The 26,871-nt window shown below is 34.8% G+C and overlaps 1 protein-coding gene across 1 annotated transcript in view; it reads right to left on the reverse strand.

Annotated features, from left to right (window-relative positions):
- The window catches only part of LOC138701302 (aryl hydrocarbon receptor nuclear translocator homolog), an 824,740-nt gene extending 798,904 nt beyond the window's left edge, over positions 1-25,836 (reverse strand). Inside the window, exon 1 of the mRNA XM_069828046.1 lies at positions 25,626-25,836. The gene's annotated coding sequence lies outside the window, so the exon portion shown is untranslated. The remainder of the gene's footprint in view (positions 1-25,625) is intronic.
- Positions 25,837-26,871: the final 1,035 nt, after the last annotated feature.

Consider the following 26,871-nt stretch of genomic DNA (forward strand, 5'->3'; position numbering starts at 1 on the left):
TATATTTAACTTTATTTCAATCGGTAATTATGTATGGAATTATAGGATGAGGTAGCTCATTTAAATCCAATTATAATCTTTATTTATTACACAAGAAAATAATTAAAATATGTCTTCATAAACCTCTTGATTTTCCATCTCAAAATTTGTTTTTAGACTTTAATGTACTTAACGTAAGACAAATTTATTATATTGTATTAATAAAATTCATACATAAAAATCGAAATAATTTTGAATTGTATTCTCATAGTTATGAAACAAAAGGTATGAATTCTTTAAGACTGTTTGAACCAAAATGCAACATTGTTACAGTATTTAATCATAGTAGTAATTTAGGCCCAAGAATATATAACAAATTTATATTTAAATATCCTAATCTTGTCAATTCTAATAGTTCTAGTATTAAATTGAAAAAGTTATGTATGGATTTTATAAAAACTGAAAAATTGTAAATTTAAATTTATATACTATAATTGCATAGTAGACATAAGACAAATTGTATTGTATAGTTATTAATTTCAATTCAGGAATCCGCCCCTGAGCACGAGTTCTCTTTCAGGGGAGAGCTAAAGTTTTTTCTGTATATATTATATGTTATGTTATAATTATTAGCAAAATAATAAATAAATAAATTACTACGGACCTATTTGGTTAGAAAATGATTTAACAGACGTATCGGTAAAAAAAAGAAAGTAAAATGCATTCCAAATTATCTAAAAGTTCTTCAAAGTATTAAAAATGACCAAAAAATGGCGGAAAAAAATATAAAAATAACCTATTAGTTCAAAAACGTCAAAAAATGCAATATAAGAAATTACTTTTTTACGTTGATATTAACATAGAAAGGATTTCTATATTAACAGGCATCGTCCTAATGTGAAAAATAAGATGACTTTTCATCAACATCCGCCCCCTAATTATTACATTTTAAATAAAGAAGTTTTTTCTGGTCAAAATCAATAGCAGTTAAATAAGTTGTTTCTGTGACAAAATTGGTTACACAAAAATAACATTAAGTATCCATACACAGAATTATCAGCAGATTAAAAGATGTAAAAATAAATATAAGAAAAATGTTCATTTTGTCTCAGAGTGTATACCTTAGGAAATAGATTTTCTGAACTACATGCACAATATTAAGTGATATGGTTAATACATGTTTATTTAACATTTTAATAAAAATGTAATCTTGCTCAGAATCTTCCTGATGACGGGCTTATCTGAGGGCGGCAATGAACCTTCGGGTTCTTTAAAAGCCATATCTATACTAATAATAAATCTGTAGCCGAAATTTTTCTGGTAATTTTCGATTTTCCAAAAATAATTGGTCCTAACATATACAATTAATCACCCTGAAACCGAAAATAGCTTTTTTGAAATTTTTGTTTGTCTGTCTGTCTATCTGTCTGTATGTTTGTTACCTTTTCACGCGATAATGGCTGACCGGATTTCGATGAAAATTGGAACATAAATTAAGTTCGGTGTAACTTAGATTTTAGGCTATATAGCATTCAAAATACTTTATTTAAAAGGGGGGTTATAAGGGGGCCTGAATTAAATAAACCGAAATATGTAGCATATTATTGATTTTTGTGAAAAATGTTATATAACAAAAGTTTCTTTAAAAATGATTTCCGATAAATTTTATTCCAGGCAAAAGTTTGATAGGACTGATATTTAAGGATATATAAGAGTCTTAAAATAGCAATGCAATACATTTCCACCGCCGCCTCAGATTATAGTGTCGTTGTTCCGTAACTTCTAGGTGCAAAATATTAAATTTTTTAGTAGGAAGAAAAACAAATTTATTCATTCTATGGCAGTAGTGCATAGGAGATCGTGAGTTCTTACATTTTCCAAAGAAAGAAATATAATTCAGTTTTATATATATATATATATATATATATATATATATATATATATATATATATATATATACTAGACTGTATTATTTGCTGCATCATTAAGTTATTTAGTAGAGCAAAAATCTGAAAATCGATATGACATAGGAGTTATTGCAGGAACGACGACGATGGCTACAATGAAATCAAAACAAATGACTCCATCTATTTAAGGCGGCCTTGACGTTTATCAATATTAATATACAGAGAATATTTTGTGTGTTTGTATGAAGTAATCTAAGAATCTAATTAACCTTCACAATCAACTCTATTAATTTGGAGTGATTTATTAAAGGATGCATTCAAGACTAATTTAGAAAAATGTTAAACGAATTATATTTGAACCAAATGAATGGTCTCTGGATCAAAATGATAGCATGTTAGTTATTTAAATACAATTTAAGTTAAGTACCATATAAACGATTTATTCTTCTATCAAACACGAATATTCCCTGGACCCAATGTTCTATTTTAATTATGTAATTACTTTATATTTATTTCTAACTAGCCGTACCCGTGCGCTCCGCTGTACCTGTTAGAAATAAATATAAAGTAATTGCATAATTAAAATAGGACGTTTGATCTTGGGAACAACTTTTACAACAGCGCAAGATAATCTGCTTCGGTCATTACCCAATTTTTTTTTTTTTTTTGCATTGCATTTATTGCATATATATTTTATGTATTTTAACACGATTCAATTGAGCATAGTTAAAATTTTAATTATAAAAATAATGGATTGCTAAGCTAACGTACTATTACTGCATACTAAATCAATACACTCTCGTTGTTCGTTAATTCTCTGAGATTAAAATGAGTGTACATAAATATTATTTTAAGAAATACAGAAAACGAATGTACAAAATAGCCTATCAAATTTTCTGTGCATAAGAAGCTATTTTAATCTTACCTGTCCTCGATTTACTCAGACGTTACTGTAATAACATTATAGCATTATGTCCATCTAGAGAAACTACACTTTCCAATGGTGAAATAATAATTAATTATACAAATCGGTTAATTTAGCTTCTGATATTACTTCATACAAGCACAGAAACATTCTCTGTAGGCTATGTTTAATAGTTTTTGATTGTTGATGTCCAAGGCCCCTGTTTCGATTGTTGTTGTCCAAGGCCCCTTATAGACGAAGTCATTTGTTCTTAATTCATTGCACCGTCTTAGATGGCGTTATTTTAATTTTAAAATTCATTTATCTCATTAAATATTAGTCCTATCAAAATTTTGTGAAGAATAAAACTTATCGGAAATCATTTTTAAAGAAACTTTTGTTACGTAACATTTTTCACAAAAATCAATAATAAGCGAGATATTTCGATTTATTTAATTAATTCAGGCCGCCTTATAACACCCCTTTTAAATAAAGTATTTTGAATGCCACATAGCCTAAAATCTAAGTTACAACGAACTTAATTTATATTCCAATTTTCATATAAATCGGTTCAGCCATTATCGCGTGAAAAGGCAACAAACATACAGACAGACATACAAACAAAAATTTCAAAAATACGATTTTCGGTTTCAGGGTGGTTAATTATATATGTTAGGACCAATTATTTTTGGAAAATCGAAAATTACCAGAAAAATTTCGGCTACAGATTTATTATTGGTATAGATAAGTGCAGCGGAGCGCAAGGGTACAGCTAGTGTAAGTAATAAAAAAGTAAATAATGAAGTTATGAGCAATATTCCATACTTTTTTTATCACGTAATATTTCACACGCTCAATAGTCCATACTTTCCTTTATCACTGTGCATTTCATAAGCTCATCAACGCTAAACAAAGACATTTAAAAACAACACAGAATTAGCCTTCAACATAAAATATTTACTCCCTGCGAAACGTGTGTTAATTAAATGCTAAGCTATGTTCTTACCGGTGTTTATAAACGTGTTCAGCAGATTGCACTTCGCGTAAGGTACACGCGTACAATGTTCTTCAATTGTAATAAATTTCAACCTAGACATATTTCTCCTTGAGTTTGCAAGCTCCTTTTAGCACATTAAAACTTGTTGCACTAACACTGCTTGCCCATATCTATAAGATATACGACTGACCATGAAAATAGTTATTTCTTTTTATCACAAAGTAAAAGAGGTATATAACAGGTAATGTATTCTATGAAAATGAACATGCCCCCAACTATGACGTAGCCATATGGTTTTAAGTACTCTATTTTCTATCTACATGACCATCCAATTCACATGGTGCAAATTCTAAGAATTACTGGCAGCTAATTTTGTAGCATTTTAATCACTAGAGCCCGGAAGTTAGGCAAAATGCTTTTTTTAACCGCGTACTTTTGTGAAATAGAAAAATACATGTTTCCGCACATTTCGAAACGATAGGACCAGTTTTTAATTTTGCGTATTTTACTTCCGTTTCCTATTTTATGGCTTAATGTGTTTTTTTTTTTTTTTTGGTAGATATTTTCTGCTATTATGTATATACTGCGTGTTCACTTCAAAGTGTGTCATGGCTCGCTGTATGCCGTCATGTGGCTAGCCGATGAGCCTAGAGAATTCAATATCCCTACACTTCCGCAGAGGCGTATTACCTAAATGCGAGAAAAGTTGCCTAGCAAGTACGGCGTTCATTCTGAAGTACGCATAGTCCGTGGGTACGTACCGATACGTGCGGTAACGCCGGTAGTGGCAGGAATGTGAACTGTTTGGAAACACGTACTGAGGTGAGTTTTTTTTACTGTCGGGATATGGCGAGAGGGTTAAGACGATTACTTACGTATTTGTTGACATTAACTTGGACGGTCAACATGGACACGGAGCATTTGAGTTGTGGAATGTTGCGGTATGCAACGGATGATAACAAATACCCTGCGTACGACTTGCTCGCGCAAAACACAGTTCGAAAGAGGTTACGGTAGCACACAGACCGTACAGACCGCCATCTGTTGCTACGACGTTCAAGTTATACCGTACACGTCCTCAAGTTCAGACTGAACGCCTTGTTTAATATGCAACTTCTCTGACATAAAAACTGAAACTCGCTTCAAATCGCTGACTCACAACAGTGACGTCATGACACACTTTGAAATGAACACCCAGTATAATCAGTACAAGGAAAAAAATGTACGAATTCCAAATATACGGAGTGATTCAAAACCTCTGCGACAAAATCTGAGGAGTGATAGATCTAACAATAAGGAACCCTTTTTCGGAATATGTATAAGACTTCCTTGTGTTAAATTCTAACGTACCTTGTTTACATGTTTCGACCTATTTATGGGTCATCCTCAGAAGTGGTCGTTGTTGGTCTTGGCGCCTCTTGTTCTGTTTCCTGTGAGGGTGCGTTCGTGTGGTATAGTGTAGAGTCAAAGATCCAACCAAAAAGCCAGAAACTAAACACACTAGAACAATATGAAATATACAGACACACGAAAACACACCCCAACGAAATTCTCAACACACAACTCAATTTCAAAACACACACTCTTTGACTCTACACTATACCACACGAACGCACCCTCACAGGAAACAGAACGAGAGGCGCCAAGACCAACAACGACCAGTTCTGAGGATGACCCATAAAGAGGTCGAAACATGTAAACAAGGTACGTTAGAATTTAACACAAGAAAGTCTTATCATACATATTCCGAAGTGATACAGTATTAAAAGTTGTATAATCAAGATGTACGTTTTCGAAGTTATCGTTGAAAATGTTTTTGCGCGGGCGTACGTCAATGTATGCGAATGTGTGCACCCCTGTTTGTTTGTTTGTTTGTTTGTTTGTTTGTAAGAGACGAGGATTGTTATTGTTTACGTTTAATGTTCAATACCTTTTCCTTTCAGTTCAGTGTAATCATCAATTGAGAATGGATATCTACGAAGTCTTAGACCAATGCGCCGGTGACGAAGAGACCTATCGTCTCGAAGGCGCTGTTAAAGTCGAGTAAACATTGTTTTCTGTTGATTTCTGTTTTTAAACTGTTGTTGGTACATGTGAAGAGCTCTTCTTCAGTTTCCGCGAGCCTGCCCGTAACACATTACCATGTCGGCTAAAGGCTGGTTCACAATAAACCGGGAACGAGAACGAGAATCAAAACGAGAAGCAGACGATGTGAATATGAAAATTTTTGATTCACAATAAACCGAGAACGTAGACGTATATGCATATCGATATGTATGTCAATAACAATATGTAAAGTCGATATTACGCATTCTGATGTTATTTGTGTATAATTGACCAATGGCGTTCTCTCATGAGTACAAGGCAGCCAACATAAACACAGGTTAACCAACTTCGAAATTTCAACTGAAACATTTCATTAGGTACGGTACTATAAATATGCCCCTGCATCTTTATTATCACAACCTATTTTAAGTCTACCATAACGTAAAATAATTAGAGAAAAAACATTTATAATAGAACAAAAATGAACACAACAGTAGTTATTGAATTGAAGCGTGAATATGTAGTGTGTAATACAACCAATACAGTAGGCCTAATAAAATATGATTCGCTTCCGATCGGTGTTCAAAGCCACGTATTCTCCTATATTTTCTCATCTTTATAAGAGGCACGCCGCTTATCGTAATGTGAGGATTTCAATATTAGAATCTCATCAAATAAAACTTGCTCCATGATGCACATCACAGAACAAAATAATGCATAGGTTATGTCACGGTCTTCTTGCTACAAAATATACGACGACAAAAAAGCTTTTAGATGGCAATCGTTGCTTACGAGATTATAATCTCGTAAGGAACGATGGCAATACAATGAATCTAATGGGCTGTGATCGGAAACGTGACCGCCGAATTTGAAACTTGGCCAACTCTCCGTTCCCAATATCGGGCTCCGGCAAGCTTTTCGTTAATTGTGAATGCTCACATTTAAATGTATACATTTTAACAATTTTACTGTTTTCGTTTTCGTTCCGATTCTCGTTTCCGGTTTATTGTGAACCAGCCTTAACTCGGGAAAAGTTCAGACATTCATTCTCAATTGGTGATTACACTGAACTGAAAGGAAAATATATGGAACATTAAACGTAAACAAACAATAACCTTCTCGTCTCTTACAAACATCTCAACAAACAGGGGTGCACACATTCGCATACATTGACCTACGCCCGCGCAAAAACATTTTTAACGGTAACTTCGAAACGACGCGTCAAAAGACATAGGTTGTTTAATAAAACGGGTTCCGTATTGTTAGATCTATCACCCCTCAGAGTTTGTTGCAGAGGTTTTGAATCACCCTGTATAGTATTAAAAATATAAATGGAATCATTTTTTGTATTTTATAAATGAAGCATCTGCTACAAAAATTAAACGATATTTTCGCATAATGGGAGACTCTATTGAGAATCTCATTCCACATACATGCATTTAAATTCTGCAGTGCTTGGGAAAAGTGACATAAGTCAGTTTCCACAAACTTTTTTTGATAATTTATTGACAACTTACACTGGTTTATGTCGATTTGATGTTTTTCTGTATGAATTATTGTAATGGGAGAAATACGTATTTTTTTCCAAGCGAGCAGATGTTCCGTAAGTTGTTAATAAATTATCAAAAAAGGTTTCTGGAAACTGACTTGTGTCACTTTTCCCAAGCACTGCAGAATTATTTGTGGTGGCATGCCTACAAACCAGCCCTATAATCTGATCAGTCGCCCGAGATGAGTTGGTGGAACCAGTTACTGCCATTGTATCTCACACGCCGAGTTTGTTGGTTTGTCTCGTCTGAGAGTTTCAGTTTCTACACTTCTACAGATTCCAAGAAAACGGTGCAGAAAGAAAAAAAAATTCTCGAACAGATTGAATCGTACTGAAAGCGATTAGCAGGATTGGCACATTAGTTTTCGCTATTGTTACCGATGTCAGTCCTTCCACAATATAGAGGAGAAGGTGGAAATATGGGCTACCATTTTGTTTTCCTCATAATAATGGAAAATGATGTGGCATATTTCTTGGAAATCTTTATTGATATACAAAGTAATTATTCAGATACAATTTTTCCATTCTTAAAGGTCATAGTTGCAATACATATTTGCATATAATTACTTTCTGAAAGAAATACGAATTGGTCGTCTTTAGGTAGCAGGGTCTAAATATTAGCTACCACAAGAATTTGAAAATAAAATTGGAAAGAACAAAGAAACATAAGTAGGAAAACCGTGTCCCATCAATGGCAATATTCTGTAACAATGCAAATCAAAACAGTGAAAATACATGACGTGCTGCTAATATAGACTACCTATCCCATATTAGACTCATGAAGGTTTCTAAGATTATATATGGCAATTGTTGTTCTAAATACACATTCCTATTATGCCATATGATAGAGCTATTCTTAATCAGTGCAACACATCGTGTAATTTCTGAACACGAAACTACATACCTGCAAAAACTTTGAAATAGATGAAAAACACAAAAAAAAAAACACCAAATCTACACCACAAAGTCAACTGGTTTGTCTCTTTGTGCACGCAAACTGATGGACTGATGGACATGAGACATACTTTTAGAGCTTTTTCGCTAGGTAACAACACTATATATAGTAAAAAAGAGGTAGTCCATATTACCAATCTTAGCCAATATTTCCACCTCTCCATGTTTCAAGTATATTCCTATGACTTCGGTTGAAGTATAAAGATTTTTCCTTGTTGAAAAACATTTTCTCTAACAGGCGGATGACTATAACAGTTGAGAACTTGAAAAAAAACCGTCGACCTGGTTGGCAAGTTGGTATAGCGCTGGCCTTCTATGCCCAAGGTTGCGGGTTCGATCCCGGGCCAGGTCGATGGCATTTAAGTGTGCTTAAATGCGACAGGCTCGTGTCAGTAGATTTACTGGCATGTAAAAGAACTCCTGCGGGACAAAATTCCGGCACAACCGGCGACGCTGATATAACCTCTGCAGTTGCGAGCGTCGTTAAATAAAACAAAACATTTTGAAAAAAACATATCAATGTGGCATATAACCAAGAAAAGTAAAAGTATTAAAATGTGATACCGAGGTGTATTAATTGGCCTACGTTAAATTCTTACTTTGATGATTTTATTGTATATTTTCGTAAAGTTTAAATGCCTATTTTTATTACTTCACTGTCTATTTCCTGAATTTTAAGTGTCTATTTTGCCAAAAATAAATGCTTGAACTTCCGGGCTCTACTAATCACATTATTCTTTGCATCGATTTTGTGGATAGCTTCACAAACAAGCAATCCTTGATTCGATTCCAGTCATGGACAATGGAAGAAAATTATCTTCCGTCCACGGGACAGAATGTCTGTTCTCTGTTGTCTCAGCGATGCCCTGTGTCGTGATGACCACAAGACAATAAAGGACCGCAATATAGGGTATGCCTGCCTAGTGTCGGATCAAAGGTATAGCCTCTCCTACGCCGGATTGGCATTTCCAGTACCATAAGAGAAATAAAAGATTATAAGAAAGAATAATAACATTACTAGACTTCGGATTTTTAGGCACTCGAAAACTAACTTTTAGGGACCTAAAACAGGCCCTGAATTTATCAAAATAGGCACTAAAAACATATTTATGCACCTAAAAATACAATTTCAAGCAGTTAAAAATACTATCTTATGCAGGTAAAATGTAATTTCTATCCACACAAACTATAATAACAATAAAAATGCAATTAATTAGTGAGTATTAAGCATTACGGTATACAGTGACAAAAGGAGTACCTAAAAAAAAATACTGCGGTTAGAAACTTTATTTTTAAGTCTTAAATTATGAATATCGGCCTCATTGCTTTAAGAAGGCTAATACACAAGTGCTCATATTACAATTAAATTAATCAATGAATTTACAATTAACACATTATTCATAATTGGCATTGCGATACAAAACGTTTTTCTCTCATTTTCCGTTGTGAAATCATTTTCTAATCAAATAGATCAGTAGTAATTACCTACTGAATAGGTGAATAACAGTGACGTTTTAGTTTTATAGTTTGGAACAGACTCTAAACTCCATCCCTCATTCCACTGAAGGCTTCACTTCACACAACGGAAGTAATATAAAATGCTTGAGATCATCTTAGTTTAAGTGAGGACTTTGACTGCTACTATTCTTTTGTCAGTACGAAGGTGTCTTTAGAATTTATGTTTGGAAGGGGGGGAAACTTTCACCATGTCCTGGACAGGACGTTGTGTCCTCAACATGGTTCGAAAAGAATGTCTACTGTAGTAGACAATATTTTTAACACAAAGATTGCAAGAATGCACGCTGCGCCCACAATTTGTTTCGTCATTCACACTCCCTAATCTGGAAGATCTGGTAACAAAAGTGAAGCGCAGGAGGAGATGGAGAATGAAGGCACTGGCATGGACCACCCCTAATTGAAACACATTGTAAACCCTCATTAAAATCTATACTTTTCCCTTAAAACCTTCATTTTGTTGGATGTTATTTTCCTTTATCTTAGTCAAATTCCAGGAAGTTGCCTCCTCTCTCCGAGATTTTCAGGGCAGTCATAGAAACAAGGTGACTAATTTTTAAGAAGTTGTGGTGCGAGTACAGTGAATAATATTTAAATGCCATTTTCTTTTAATTTCATGTCATTTTTCCATTAGTTTAAGGGCACTTTAATGATAATTTTAAGTAGATTTTTAGGTAATCAACATCCGCCCCCTAGTTGTCATCCTGCAACTCAAAAACGGGGACGAATTCGGCAAAATAGTATTAACATTTTCGGAGCAAATCACGTCATCATATCCTTAACGATTAACCTTACCTTTTGATACATCCTGTATAATACAAAAATACGGTCGATTTCATCGCCACATACCGCACCGTAATTCCTGAATCCACAAAAACATAATAACTGTTATGTTTATATCATAGCAGGCAAACTTCCGTACGTGACACACCTACCCACCAACCCAATAAACAGGACCGAGGTCACCTTCAATCAACACCACATTGCTCGCAAGGTCATGGAGCCAAGTTTTTATAAAGATTTGACATAACACTCCCACCGTAACAAAACAGTTCAGGAAGCTAATATAATTGAGCAGTTGGGAATTATGAACTCTGTCCATTTGAGTAAAAAATATGGTAACCCTTTGCCTATAAAACATTTACGTAAAATTGTGAATTTGGAAAGCGAAAAGCACGTATAGTGGCTGGGGGATCATCGTGCTGACCACACGAGTTCCGTATTGCTTGGATGATCGTTCACCTCTGCTGAGGCATGCGGACATGAGCCCAACAGCCAGCTGGTCGGCCTTAGCCCTTCATACAATGCAGCGTCACTATTTTTTTTATTTTTATTACACTATATCCATAAACATTTGAAGTCTGATTAGTGGAATATGTAGCTAATCGGCGATGTATGCATTGGAGGGGGAAGGAACTAGCCACCCTACCCTTGGTCTAGTTGTCTCGTAAGTGGTGCCATGTTGGTACATGTTCAATTTAAACACCGGCAACAATGCTCAGTTCAGTTTTTCAACCCTCAGGCCACGTAAAAAGAAACTCTGTGTAACCCACCAATCGCAGAATTCACATTAATTTAAATAGGCGAGTTTTCAAAAACGATAATGTTTGATCAGACAACTCTCTCTCTCTCTCTCTCTCTCTCTCTCTCTCTCTCTCTCTCTCTCTCTCTCTCTCTCTCTCTCTCTCTCTCTCTCTCTCTCTCTCGCTTGTTCTTTTAGAATTTTCGATTGCGTGTTAACATCGACCTATCTACAACACTACATAGAAGTTGGTATCAATGCTTTTTTTCTGGCGTAACGCGCTAGAACGGCGTTCCGGCACCTTTTTCTTGCATTTTTCATCATGGAACCGAAATACATTTAATGAAGGTAAAGAAAATGATTTAACCACACTTTTGCTATATAAATTTCAAAAGAAGTATGTATGGTATATGATATTCGCATTCAAAAATAAATGTCAGAAAAAATTCAGGCGCATACCAGCCCATTTTGAGGAATGATCATAGGCAATAATAATAATAATAATAATAATAATAATAATAATAATAATAATAATAATTTTAATAAAAAAGCCGCCCTAAATAAGGGTTCGAATAGATCGGCCTACTAATCAATTCATAAAGAATAATCATTAAAACCAATTGTGTGACAATTTGAAAGGAAAAAGAAAACATTAAGATAAATGATAAGAAAACATAGGAAATCATTTACAATAAAAGTTTGTTGGGTACAAATGATTACTAATTATAACTAAGGATGATTTTAACACATGAGATCCTATGGCATCAATCGTTGCATCAGAAATTTTAAATTGTTTAAGTTGATTTAAAGCTTCTCGTGGAATCGTGCCACGGGCACCGAACATGAGCCCAAAAACTGTCCAATGTGTGATGTGGTATTGTGCTCCAAGATGCTGACAACAAGGCTCATATATGACTTGTTTTTCACGATACATCTCGTGGCTGTTGCTCGTGCATCTCGAAACGGATTGTGGGATCAAGAATGACACCCTTATCTTTCGGCCGATCAATTATGATGATCTCAGCACGTCTAGTAGAGCCATCAGAAGAGATCCAACCAACCTCCTCATAAAGCTCATAGGAAGCATTCTGACGGATTGAAGATGCGATGAGAGAACGAACCGTATTATGTCTGTTGATTCGGAGCAATTCTCCATGATGGCAGAAACCCAAGACGTGAGGAAGAGTAAGAATGTTCTAAGACAAGTACATTTAAACATTGTTTATGAATAGAAGACTTCTGAAAATATGCTTTGTAGTTGGACGAGAGATAGAACAGAATACTGGTAAGTATAGCACATGATTGAGGTAGTAAATGGAATAAAAGCGCCAACAGCTGGGGAATTGTAACACCTATAACATTATGTACAGTGCATATGCATAGGAATCAGCGTTCATCGAACTGTTTCAGTATGCAAGTAGGCTAAACTGCCAACACTAACAGCGCAATATTTGAACACAGCAGGAAAGAAAACACGAATGCACTTCGAAACGAAAAGCTCTAGCAAGCAAGTTGCGACGCAGAAGAGACATGTACTGCCATCTCTGAAGCTCCGACCATACTAAGACAAAAGTATTACGATCTGTACAGTCCTACACAAATTTACAAACACTAAGCAAAGAGGGGCGTAAGTTTAACGTAATTGTATGCATCATCACCACTAAAGCCCGGATTTCTAAACAAATTCCATATTCTTTTCCACACTTTTAAAGGTAAGCAGAAAGGTTATACTTCGTAAGACACACTTAGATAAGCAGTTGAACTGTTTGTCAGTCCTTATAAATGCTTATTTCGCAGGAAAACGTTTTTGCTTACTTATTTCACGATTTTTAACTAAAACAGCATATTTTATCCTACACTGTAATTTTAAAAGTGCATATTTCACTCCTAGCCGTCATTTATCACTGATCCCCTCCTTTTTTTTTTACTAATAAAAAATTAATTTCAGTCGAATGCGTAAGAAAGCAATAATAGGGTATGACCCAGGATGTTGTGAAATAATACTGCGTAGTTCTAATTAGGAGAGAACCTTGGGATTCCCCGCCAAGCTTCTGCAACTAGGCAGGTCAATCGATTATCGCGCTTATCGGAATGATGTCATGTGCATGGATGGTGAATCCCCGAGTTCCAAGCTGCAGTGTGCAAGTTGTGCAATACGCGTTGGTTCAATAAGGTGTGTGTGATTGCTCGCTGTTGTAGTTAAGGAATGCCACCCACAAAAATTTCTCCATCAGCATTCTACGAAACAAATAATTTATCATATTTCTGTGTATTCGTTTTTGCTTATTTCACCATTGTTCTTGCTTATTTGCTTGCTTATTTTACTGTTTGATTGTGCTTAGAAATCCAGGCTTTAATCATCACCTTCCTTGCATGTATTACGCCTTTTGGTCTGTTACGATCTCAACGGAGAATTTTCCTTCCATATTTTTCTTGGTCTACCAAGCGATCTTTTACCAGCTCGTTGGTAGTATAATACATGACATTCTATTCGAGGACATTCGACGGAAGTGATTGAACCATTTGATCTGATATTCCTGAATGTGGCGCATTATAGGATCTAATCTACAACAGAACTTTGGGAATAATAATGTATTGAAGTCATCTTTGGTGCATTCTACGATACGACTTTACAAAATGTTAGCAAGATCTGTTGTTATGAATGTGAAGTGTGGATAAGAATGAAGAAACACGATTAACAGCTTATGAGATGAAGTCATGAAGAAGAACAGATTAATTATATACATTATAAAAATTCTAAAAGCAAATTTTGTTTTTAAAAAAAATACTCTTGGTAAGTCATGCTTTGAACGGATGGTATACTATTTGCAAAGTAAATTTTATGAAAACAAACCGCATACTATAACTGAATTCTAGTAAAGCACATACCTTCTTCATAATCGTTTATATTTTAAAATATGAATTTATTAGTAAGAGATGTCTGAATACTATTTTCATACATGTGGGAGTCCCGTCCAAATGCACAATTTTAGATACTGAGAAAAATGAGAAAATCACATATCTCAGTAACCAACCATGAGAAATGCCATTATTTTTTTATGTACGTTTGCAAACATACAGGCTGGAAGCGAATCTATTGCATTAAATCACATAGGTAACAGATCAAGTCAATGCGAACAACTTTTGTCAAATACTTTAAGTTTTTTTATACGTTCAATAGTTTTGAGAATACAAAATGTAACGTATTGTAACGCTGCAACATTCCTTGAGTCATTGCTCCGCAGTGGAGTGAGTGTAACTCCAATCATACACTCCGCAAGACTTCCGAGAGGAGAATGTAAACAAAAACGTCTCATCAGATACGTTTGGATCAAATTACTGTACAGACGTAACACTTAACATTGCTGTAAACTTAATTTCTATTCTAAATTTATTACATTTTTAATTTCTTAAAACATAATAATTTAAATGGAGACTGAGTTACAGAATGTGCATTCGTATAGGTCTCGCAAGCAGGGATTACCGACGATAGGAATGCGAACGAAACAATTCGAAAAGGAAGAGCGGGCGACAGGAAAGGTCACGAGATAACTTGAATGATATTCAAGAGTACAGTCGGAAGAGAAACGACATCGATAGAATCAGTCTTGCATTGTGATAGTTACATTACGGTTTAGTTTCAGTTCCACTGCATGTGAATACGTGCCTTGTTCCAAGTGCGTTTATTTTATTATGTAGTGATGGAGCGTTCCCCTCGCAGAGTATCATTATTTTATTCGTAAACATAATGTTGCGCGTTTAATTCGCTTCGAATTTTTCTCCTGCTACGCTCTTCATTTCCACAGGCTATGTCCCCATCTGTTCTTCTTGGAAGAGGCAGTACTTCCATAGGCCCGTACCTCTCGCTCCCTCAGCGTGTCTACATACACACGTCAAAAAAAGACAGTAACGCCACCACTGTTTTCGGTAATCGTTCCTTGCGCGAATTATAATAATGTTATTTTGAGTTTACATCATATTTAAAGGAATTTTAATGGACATTGTTTTGTTTTATAAGAACGTACATTCTTTACTATTTTGCCAATTACGCAAAAAGCAAAGAAATCAACAGATACTGCGAATGTTAAATAAGTTTCATGATATTAAATTTAGATTTAAAGAGGTTATACCATAATAAAGAATTTTAAGAACAAAATTAAATAATCTGCTTAATTAACTCATAGAATACAGACGTTTTTGTTTACATTCTCCTCTCGCAAGATTTGCGGAGTGGATGATTGGAGTTACACTCATCCCCACTGCAGAGTAATCACCTCAAGAAGCACTGCAGTGTTGCAACACATTACATTTCGTATTCTCAAAACTATTGGACGTATCAAAAAAAACTTATTTGGCAAAAGTTGTTCGTGTTGACTTGATCTATTAACTCTGTGAATTAACGTAATAGATTCCCTTCTACCCTGTATATTATTTTCTATTAGAACTCAAAGTGTCAATAGATTCGTTCAAATAGTTTAGCAGATAATGATGCTTTAATATTGTACATTACGCAGGGTTTGCAGTGGAGTTTCTATGAGGTGTAACTAAAATTAAATTTACAACAGTATATTTTACTTAGAGACGTAATGTGGTTAATTGTTATACATTTTTTCATAAAACAGTACTATTTTTAACACTACATGGACCGTACAGCTGGCGCCAGCGTTTTTGACGTGTGTCCTAGATATATAGTGCCCAGTTTGTGAGCATGTTGCTAGTGCATCTGAGAATTGTACCACTTCCTATACACGTCACATCAGCCATTTGCCAAACACATTTGTGAGACTGACTGCGGCAAATGTAAAACACTCGCACTTAACGTTCCCATTACTTATTTCACACGCCAAAATCGGTGACGCGGACTGTACCGGTCATTCTGACTATAGCTTTTTTTTTTAAAGCTTCACTATTCGCACGGGATTTATGTTAGCGCCTTTATATATTTAATGACTTCTATACAATTTTGATTATTAAATTTCCTCGCATTGTTTCGTAAGAGCAGCCGAGTTGGTCACCACTGGATTAGGGGATGCCCAAGCACCTCCGGTTCTCTCTGTGCGCATGCTGATAATACATACATGTATGTATGTGCGCGCATTTGTGTGTGCTTTTATATGTAGAAACAGGAATTCTTACGCCAACTGCTTCGATAAGAATTTGTCATTCTAAAGGCTTAATGACAGTTACAGGGCATGTGTGGGGAGTTACCTCATTTACAAACGGAATAAGTAGCCTAACTGATATTCTGCTATTTTGCCATGTGTTTGTAGTCTTATTGTACATATTCAATTAATAAAAACAATTATTAAGGTTACTTTCTGATTCTCCCTCGTAGATCACTATTGACCTGTTCCGGCCTTAACACAACAAAACAAGTTGTTCTCTGTCAACTATCCTAAGACAGGTTGAAATCTCATAAGTGACATCAACAAGGTATCACTCATGAGACAACTAGTCATAAATCTACTTTACTAAGAGACTTAATAATATATATAACAAATTTCATTTAAGGAAACAAGCTATTATACTCTATTGTTTTGAAATATCAAATCCATAAGTCTTTGAGGAACAGTGCGACAATACAATAAATACATAGAGTGGAAGTGATATAACTGTGCATATTGAAGGTGGCAATGGAATACATTAAAATAAATTAATTACGTTTTGTAATTAAGTGCATGGTTAATTAGAACAAGAGGCTCAAAATCTGCGTAGTTTGGCAACAGCGCATCCCGGCTCACCTACTAATGCACGTACGAATTCGGTCATTCCATTCCTTAGTTACTGCAGCAGGGTTGCCAGACTTCCTAATAGCAGGAAATAACTATATGTGTTAGTCTTTTTTTTATTTAATTTCCACGAAAACCATCCCTTTTATTTAGAAACTGTAAAGGGATAAATAATTTCTTATCAGTTTATTTAATAAGAGTAAAATCAGATTCGTATGGATAACACTTATCGAGTAAAAGTGTTAACATTAAATCTACACAGTTAGATTACTTACACCCTATATAACTTTTATGTTAAGTGAGGGGAAAAATACCTTTGGGGAGGCCGAGACGTTGATGGAAGGTTAATATTAAAATGGATTTGAGGGAAGTGGGGTATGATGCCAGGGACTGGATTTAAGGGGTTAGGTACAGCTTACAGCAGTAAAATTTTGGAAATATTCAACATTTTTTTCCTCCATTACTGTATTTTGTACAATAATTACAATTAATATGTGTAATACACTGTCCTCCTGCTATAGGAAAAATATATTTTTACGATTTAAAAAACTTATTTACATTTTTTTAAATTCAGTTCACTGTGCAGTGATGAAGCGTTTCCCACATAACTAAAAAACTATCCAACATTCTGTGATAAAATTTTTTGTGTGTATTTATGCATGTCATATCTACAATATGATGCAAGATCACTTCTCTACCTTTGATAGATTGTCTAATAAAAAATAAATTCATTTTAAAAATGGTCAAATATCAATATTTTCTTCTAACACAAAATAAAAAAAAAATATTACTTATTAAGGAATGTACCTAGTTGAAAGAGCATGATATTGTAAACATGAGTCTCAGCAATAAAATAAAGAGAGATAACATGAAAGAGTTAACAAGTTTATGAGTTATGAGAGAAATGCTTCATCACTGCACAGTATACTGCCACCATTTTTAATTTTGAAAAAGATATGTAAATATTTTTTTTTTTAAATCGTAAAAATATTTTTTTCACATAGCAGAAGAACAGTGTTTTACACATACTAATTTTCATTATTGTACAAGATACAGTAATGGAGGGAAAAAATGTTCAATATTTTCAAAAATTTTACTGCTGTAAACTGTACCTAACCCCTTATACTTGCTTAGGATAAGGACAGATGGTAGGCTTATATGCGGGCGGCAATGAACCTCCAGGTTCCTTAAAATCCCTTCTTAAGTTAGTTACCAATTTCAGAACACACACACACTCTGACTCTACATTACACTACACAAACACACCCCCACAGGAAACACAAACAAAAGGCACCAAGACCAGCACCAACCAGTTCTGAAGATGGCCAATAACAGGCTGAAACTAGTTAACCAGATACTGTAATTTTAACTCGCGAAAGATATATAATACATATTCCGAAGGATATTAATTTTGAATTAGTTGTATCAACAATGCCTAACGAAAAATGTGCTACAAGATGCTTACGCAGTAGGTTGAAGAACACGCAAATTTAGCAACTGATGGTGTCTCAATATTCTTATGTATAATAGAAAAACCATCAATAATAATAAATTGTTTTTTTAAGGATGCATATTTTGTTCTTTTAGTGCATATATCGTAGTTTTTAAATGCATACGTGCATGCGAGAGCGAGAAGCACCATTCCAGAAACCTTTGTAAAGTGGAAAGAAAAATACAAGCTGAAGAGAGATTTTCAAGGTGCCATCGTCACCGCCATAATAAAATTTTCTGTAGCAATATTTCGCCACCACCTTTATGGCGTACAATCAATCTAAATTATACTAGGTTCTATTTTTTTCTTATGTCTTAATCTCTTTTGTTTGAAACCTGCTTATATAATTTTTCATTTAAAATTTTATTGTGAGCTATTTTGTGTCGCAAAGCAAACCCAAAATATTGGGTCATACTAATAAATTAGCCTAATTATATACCTACAGCAATTTAAAGAAAACTAATTATCTGATGCATTGATTTTAGTTTAATTACATGCTCTGCATGTTTTCAGAAAAGACAAATTAAAATAGGATATCGTGCATACAAAAATTAAGAAAGTTGTATCCTTTCATGGCAGCACTGCATAAAACCTAGTACTGGTACTAGGTAGAAATAAAATATATGGTGATTCTAAAGTCAAGAAAGACTATTTATTTTCACAGAAACTTGTTTCAATTGTTTCACTATTGTTGCAATGGCAAATGTCGCCTGGAATAGCCAGACATAATGAGTCCGAGTCCAGTGTTGCCAGATTCTCTCAGCAGGAATCCGTGATGATATTGCGTACCTTAATATGACTACACACTTCAATTACGGTAATTCAATTTGTATTTAATTTTATTAACTGCCTCCCATTGGAGGTAGCCCAGAAGGACTCAGTATACTCTCCTACATGAATGTTATAATGTTTTACATAATATTTGTTGACAGACAATTAAAATAAAGATATACAGTTTGTAATGAATAAATAAAGTAAAAAAAAAAATTAGAGTGAATATGATGACTTAAAATTGGCAAGAATGTTTCAATACTGACGTTATGATGTCAGTAGTCAGTGTCTGTGGTAGTTCAAAAGTCTTCCTGAAGCTTTCAAAGAACTTGGGCATAGGCGGAGTTATGGGGGGCACTGCCCCCCCCCAAATTGTCTGACCTGTTTTTTTATTAATGTTAGAAAATATTGAATTAAAAAGATCTTTTTTGCTTTTGTTTATGATTAAGTTTCTGTGCTTAAATTTATGAATTAATGTCTTCAGATCATGTGTCTGGACTATAATATTTATTTTAAATTTCTGAATGTATAAGAATTCCTATAGGCCTACCTCATTTGAGGATTGGAAGCACACAGCCTGTACTCGTGTGTTAGAATTTTGCAGGTATTCAGGCTGCCACTTGGAGAAATATGAATAACATACTGCACAACAATGCAGAAAAACGAAAAGTGATCCCGGTATAATGTGTAAACTTAAAGACGAGATTAAATAAAATAATTAGAATTTACATTCCTTATGATATCTTCAGGAAGGTAAACTTCACAAAAAAAAGTTTCTGTTAGCACTGTTACGTAGTTTTATTGATGCATGCATGTATTTCTGTATGAGAAAGACAAAAAGAGGGAGATTGTTTTAAGTTATGCCCTACTATAATTTGTAGTAGACCTACAGTTCAAGTCCTATAGAACTCAGTGCGAAACATCGCGGATATGGATGTAAAACTGTAAGAAACATGCCCCCCAGAGAATACCTTTATTAAATGGTCATATTCCGATAAACTGTACCACGGTCAAGCTATAACAGGGGGAGGAGGTAAATGATGTACCCCATAACCCCATTATATGGGGATTCTATGGTTTTGTTTTGCCCCCCCCCCCCCAAGGAAACAGTTCTCTCTCCACCTATGAACTTGGAAATTACACCACGAGCTCCAATAAGAAGACCAATCACCTCATGTTTTCAAGTTGGTATTTTACTTAGAAGTAATCAACTGTTAGCAGGTAAATGTTATTTCTTCTTGATTCACATCCTCTGGCTGGCTGCTCCCCATTTCAATCCTTATGGTAGGATCAATTATATATTCTTTCTTGGTAGTCTGGGAATACGCTATGATGTCAATACATCTAGTGGAGCCATTGGTAGCAAGGCAAAAAACTTCCTATTCTACTATCCAAGAGTTTTTTTTTTTTTCAAAGCAGCTGCAATTAAGGATCGAACATGGTGGTATCTGGTATTTCGAAGGAGTAAACCTCTGTTACACTGACCTTGGACGTGGGCAAGGGTTTCAGTCTCCGGGCATCCATGTCTGCACCGGGATCCGTCCAAAGAGCGACCGGGTACTCCTCTAACTACTGCTAAATTGGCATTCATTTTAAGGCAGGTTACCATTCAGATGTAGAGAGTCCAGACTTATTAAAAATCCAGGCATTGGCTTTAGGTACTTCGCTGTCTCTTCCAGGCATTACTTTCCATGATTCGATATCTCCATTTCTTAATTCCTCTCTTAATTTCCTAGTCACAGATTTGCAACTAATTTCATTCGTTCTATACATAAATATTTCAATTAATTATATACGACCTAAACTTTTAATTTTGTTGTATTTTTCCTGGATTATGAAATTTCCTTTCAATGATAGATAAAGTTTGGAAAAATAATGTCACATTGCAGCCTGTATACAGAAAAAATGCATGATACAGTGTTTAAATCCTGAACAATAACATATTAATTTTCAAAGAAAATAAAGAATAAAGATACTGTAGAATACATAATACATACAGTCAATTGTGGGAACTTTGTACCAATTCCCAATTTTACTAGAAGATTTAGCCTAATTTCGCATTTTCTAAGTGTGATATCTTTGGACTGAGGCCTCACCATAACTATGCTTTGCTTTCATTCTATCCCTGGAGGATATTTAAGGATCCACGAGGTTAAATATTGTATTCTGTTTATAATAATTTGTTTATGAACGTTTTTCAACTTTATATTGTAAGTATATAATTTTATATTTTACTTTAAGATTAACACCATACGTAGATGAAATTATTGGGGATCATCAGTGTGGTTTTAGGCATAATAGATTGACTATTGATCAGATTTTTTGTATTCGACAGATATTGGAGAAAAAATGGGAGTATAAGAGTACAGTACATCAGATATTCATAGATTTCAAAAACGCTTATGACTTGGTTAAGAGAGAAGTTTTATATAATATTCTTATTGAATTTGGTATTCCCAAGAAACTAGTTCGATTAATTAAAATGTGTCTCAGTGAAACTTACAGCAGAGTCTGTATAGGCCAATTTCTATCTGATGCTTTTCCAATTCACTGTGGGCTAAAGCAAGGAGATGCACTATCACCTTCACTTTTTAACTTCGCTCTAGAATATGCTATTAGGAAAGTTCAGGATAACAGATAGGGTTTGGAATTGAACGGATTACATCAGCTTCTTGTCTATGCAGATGACGTGAATAAGTTAGGAGAAATCCACAAACGATTAGAGATAACACGGAAATTTTACTTGAAGCAAGTAAAGCGATAGGTTTGGAAGTAAATACCGAAAAGACAAAGTATACGATTATGTCTCGTGACCAGAATATTGTACGAAATGGAAACATAAAAATTGGAGATTTATCCTTGAAGAGGTGGAAAAATTCAAATACCTTGGAGCAACAGTAACAAATATAAATGACACTCGGGAGTAAATTAAACGCAGAATAAATATTGGAAATGCATGTTATTATTTGGTTGAGAAGCTTTTGTCATCTAGTCTGCTGTCAAAAAATCTGAAAGTTAGAATTTATAAAACAGTTATTTTACCCGTTGTTCTGTATGGTTGTGAGACTTAGACTCCTACTTTGAGAGAGGAACAGAGATTAAATATTTGGGGCTAAGAGGGACGAAGTTACAGGAGAATGGAGAAAGTTACACAACACAGAACTGCACGCATTTTATTCTTCACCTAACATAATTAGGAACATTAAAATTCAGATGTTTGAGATGGGCAGGGTATGTAGCACATATGGGTGAATTCAGACATGCATATAGAGTGTTAGTTGGGAGGCCGGAGGGGAAAAAGACCTTTGGGGAGACCGAGACGTAGATGAGAGGATAATATTAAAATGGATTTGAGGGACGTGGGATATGATGATAGAGACTGGATTAAACTTGCACAGGATAGGGATCGATGGCGGGCTATGTGAGGGTAGCAATGAACCTGTGGGTTCCTTAAAAGCCATTTGTAGGTAAGTAAGTAAGCCGTATAACTTTGTACCATCAATAAATGCCAAATTTCACCTATTTAAAATATGATTTTTGATGTTTATTATGTCTCAACTCATAAAATAAGTAGTGTTCTGAAGTAACTTACTTTGAAACATCAATTTCAACAGACACTATTTTAGGCAAGTATAAAAATATGATAAAAGTGGTACAAAGTTACCCCAAATGACTGTAATACAGTATTGGAGTTTTTATTTCAACACAACCTGATAAAAGGCGCCAGAAGGCATTGACGAGCATGTTGAACATAGGTTAGACAGGGTCTTAAAAGATGAATTAGGAATTTTAAAAATAATCTTACAGAAATGAGCAAAGAATTGTATTTTTCCAATCTAGCTCAATCCAGGACACAGGATTGGATGTTTGGCAACCCTGAGTCCAACAGCAGAGGCGACCCCTTTCGTCATATTTATCTGCCCTGATCATGGAACCTGTATGCAGTTTCGAAACGTTTGAAATGTTAATTTTCAGGACATGGTTGAATACCCAAAAGCCTACTCCTGAAATAAACAGCAATTCAAGTTATTCTTGGGTGAGGTAATGTTCATCATCATCAAATGCTCTTCGGATCAGGCCGTTGGGCCTGTTCCGTCTCCCAGATTCAGCTGGTCCCTCCAACACTTCTTCGGCCTGCTTCCTCTTGGTGTGTAGTTCAGGATATTTTGTGGTATTCTTTCTGGGGGGCATTCTGATCACATGGTCGTACCAATTTCTTCTGTATGTATCTAAAATTGTAGTTATGATTTGTATTTTTAATAGCCTATATTGTGAATGTCCTCGTTTCTTTGGTGATCAAGAAGTGTATAACTTGCCAGAGGCCTTAAGAGTAGCATCTCTGCTGCTTCTAGGCTTCTGATCTGCTGTGAGGTGAGTGTCCATGTTTCAGAACCATATAATAGTGTCGGTACGATTAGTGTTTTGTAAAATTTTAAAACAGTCTCAGTTCTAACCTTCTTCAACAGTGTTCTTTTAGTAGTGCTTATGAGTTGCTGATATTTAGCCATTTTATTGTCAAAATCCTTAGGGGAAATGTGAGAGAGGTTGCAACCTAAATAATCAAAAGAGTTAACTTGTTCTAATATGATTATCTACAACTAATTTTGATCTGATGGAATTTGACCCAGAATGCTAAAACCTTGGGTTTTTTTTTTTTAATTTTCAAATTACAGGCCTATGTTTTCGAAAGTTTTTCTAATTTGTATATTGCTCTTTGCATATTATCTTCCGAGTCGGCAACTACGATTTGGTCATCTGCAAACAGTAATGTGTCTAAGGTTGTATCATTTAGCAAATAATGTGTGTTCAATTGTTCTTGCCATTCCCTGGTCAACTCATCTACATATAAATTAAATAATAGTGGGGATTGTGAACACCCTTGTTTCACTCCTTGTGTTGTTTTCCTCGAATTTTTTAAGGTTTTATTTTTTATTCTCACACTAATTTCTGTATTTATATACTGTAACTCAAAGATTATCAACTTTTACAAACTAACACCACTGTTTTATGTGATTAAATGAACAATCCTACAGGATAATGCATGGGAAATTTAAGTTTAAAAGGCAACACCGTATCCTACTCTATTTAAAACCTAAGCAAATATCAATATAATTTATGACCATATTAAGCAAAAAAAACAAACATCACGTAGGCCTAAACAAACTTTTGTCCGTGTTACAAGTTTTGTCTCGATTTAGAAATCTACATAAAACAAAAGGGTATCATTGTCTTGGGCAAGGGACAATATACTTAATTGTTATTAAATACATAAGACAACAATGAGGACGCGATACTCTGAACTCGTCCTAGACCTCTCGACAATACTGAAGCCCAAGAAAGAGAGAAAAATTATACTTCCTGTGGTACAGTTAATCTGGAGAATTACCGCATTTTAATTATAAATAAATCATTTTCGTTAAGCACTTAATCATAATGTCCATGAAACAGATTGTGATGTCATGCAGCTTTACCTCATTTTATCAGTTTTATCACATATTATGGATGTAATTGAATTGAAAAGTAATCTATTACCGGTAGTAGGCCTATACACTTTTAATCTGTCAATACGTAATGTCATTCAAAAATGATATGATATAGGCCTACTACAGAAATGAGGCAGGAATGTTCAATGACATTAAACGATATTATCAAGTAATCCACCCGTAATAAGATACCTATGTTTGCTAACAGCTGACCATTCAAGAAAGAAACCATAGGTAGGCCTACTGTTTATCATCTGACTTACAATTTCATTCAATAATTTCAAAATTGGAAGTAGCAGTACATAATATATTCAATAAGACATAGATATCCAAACGTAACTAAGCCTATCGTCTGCATTAATTAAAAATCAAAATGATGATACCGGTACGTAAGCCAATAATCCGAAATGAACTACTCTACATACTACATCTCTTAGACAATTCCCTCTAATTATCAACACTACCTTAACTATTGCTTAAATGCTTACAAATATGTATTACAGATTTCTCTAATTTGCACTTGTCATATCTCTACTTTGGATGGGTATAAATTTTAATCTTAACTAGGCCTAGTATGCAATATAAACACATGAATGACAAGAAGCATGAATACCCACTTCCAAACAAACACGACGTTTCTTGTAGGACACACGGTATATTGACAAACTTACCACATTGATGCAATTATAGGAAATACACTAAAATGCACCTACATGTATAGTATATTACATCGCCACGCCTCTGTGTATCATGAAAACAACTCTTCTTGTAGCCTACCTGCTCAGTCTTGCAAGATGCGCCCTGGCTCTTTACGGCCGTCAGTCTTTTGTTGCAGTCTTCTCGTGAGGCACATGAGGCCGTGACGTGTGCAAACTGCACGTCACAAGTCTTAACTCATCATTATACACTTTTGAAACACATATAAACACTTGCAATTAAATTGCATATTCAGTCTTCTAATTTCTACAGTCTCTACTGACCACCGCCATGTTTGCTTCATAAAGCTATGGCCACCGATCTTTACGCACTCTTGTGCGTAAACTGGAATGTTGGGGAAGGCGGGAAAAGCAAATGCAATAACATAAAATCTGTACTTACGTCGTAGCTGTCCTAACAGCAATGTTTTAATCTGCAAGTACAGAAATCGCAACCATTTATTATTTGACGCTTACGTGTCCATAGTCCAATGATGTGGACCAACGGTTAGCATGTCTGACCGTGAAACGAGTGGGTCCAGGTTCAAATCCTGGTCGGGGTTTTTCCGAGGTATCCACTCAACCAATTGAAGCAGAATTGCTGTGTAACTTTCGGCGTTGGACCTCGGACTCATTTCGTCATTATTAATTCAAATGTCACTGTCATCATTACCATAGGGTTAAATTCACGGTACAGCGTGCTGTGTTCGTACAAGAGCACAGCCGTTAGGCGACAAAAATCATTCACAGAACAGGAATGGTAAGCACAATTGAAGACTTCGGGGGTAAATAATGATAACCCATATAAACGAATTGCATACATTTTAATTTTTACTGCAAAAACAAGAGGATTGTCATATTTTTTCAAGCAGCATAATCCAATCATTTCTTAACATATTTACATAATTATTTAACCAAATCAAAGATAATGTGATTTATAGGCTTTAACAACCAGAAATCTGTCAACCTCAATTTTGAGGGTTATCACTATTTACCCCCGCGGTCTTCAATTAGTCTCAGATTGCAGTGCAAGGCTTTGGGCCCCTCCTTCATAAAAAAAAGTCCATCTTATATTTCATGTTCAATAATCTTGTTATTAACTAGGCCTATATTGACCTCCAAGATTACTCTTCTCTGAAGTAACTGTTCTTTTTTGTACTGTACGATCGTGTTTTTGTTGTATTTTTCAGCTATTGTTGTTAGGCCTTGAAAGTTAGAATTCCCACACAGAAACTTGTTGCTAGGGAAACCATTCTTCATAAGATAAAACTACAGTATATAATACTGAAATAGACCCATTACAATGTTATTGTTACTTAGTTACCATT

This window comes from Periplaneta americana, chromosome 6 (genome assembly GCF_040183065.1).
Source record: "Periplaneta americana isolate PAMFEO1 chromosome 6, P.americana_PAMFEO1_priV1, whole genome shotgun sequence".
In the NCBI taxonomy this organism is placed as follows: domain Eukaryota; kingdom Metazoa; phylum Arthropoda; class Insecta; order Blattodea; family Blattidae; genus Periplaneta; species Periplaneta americana.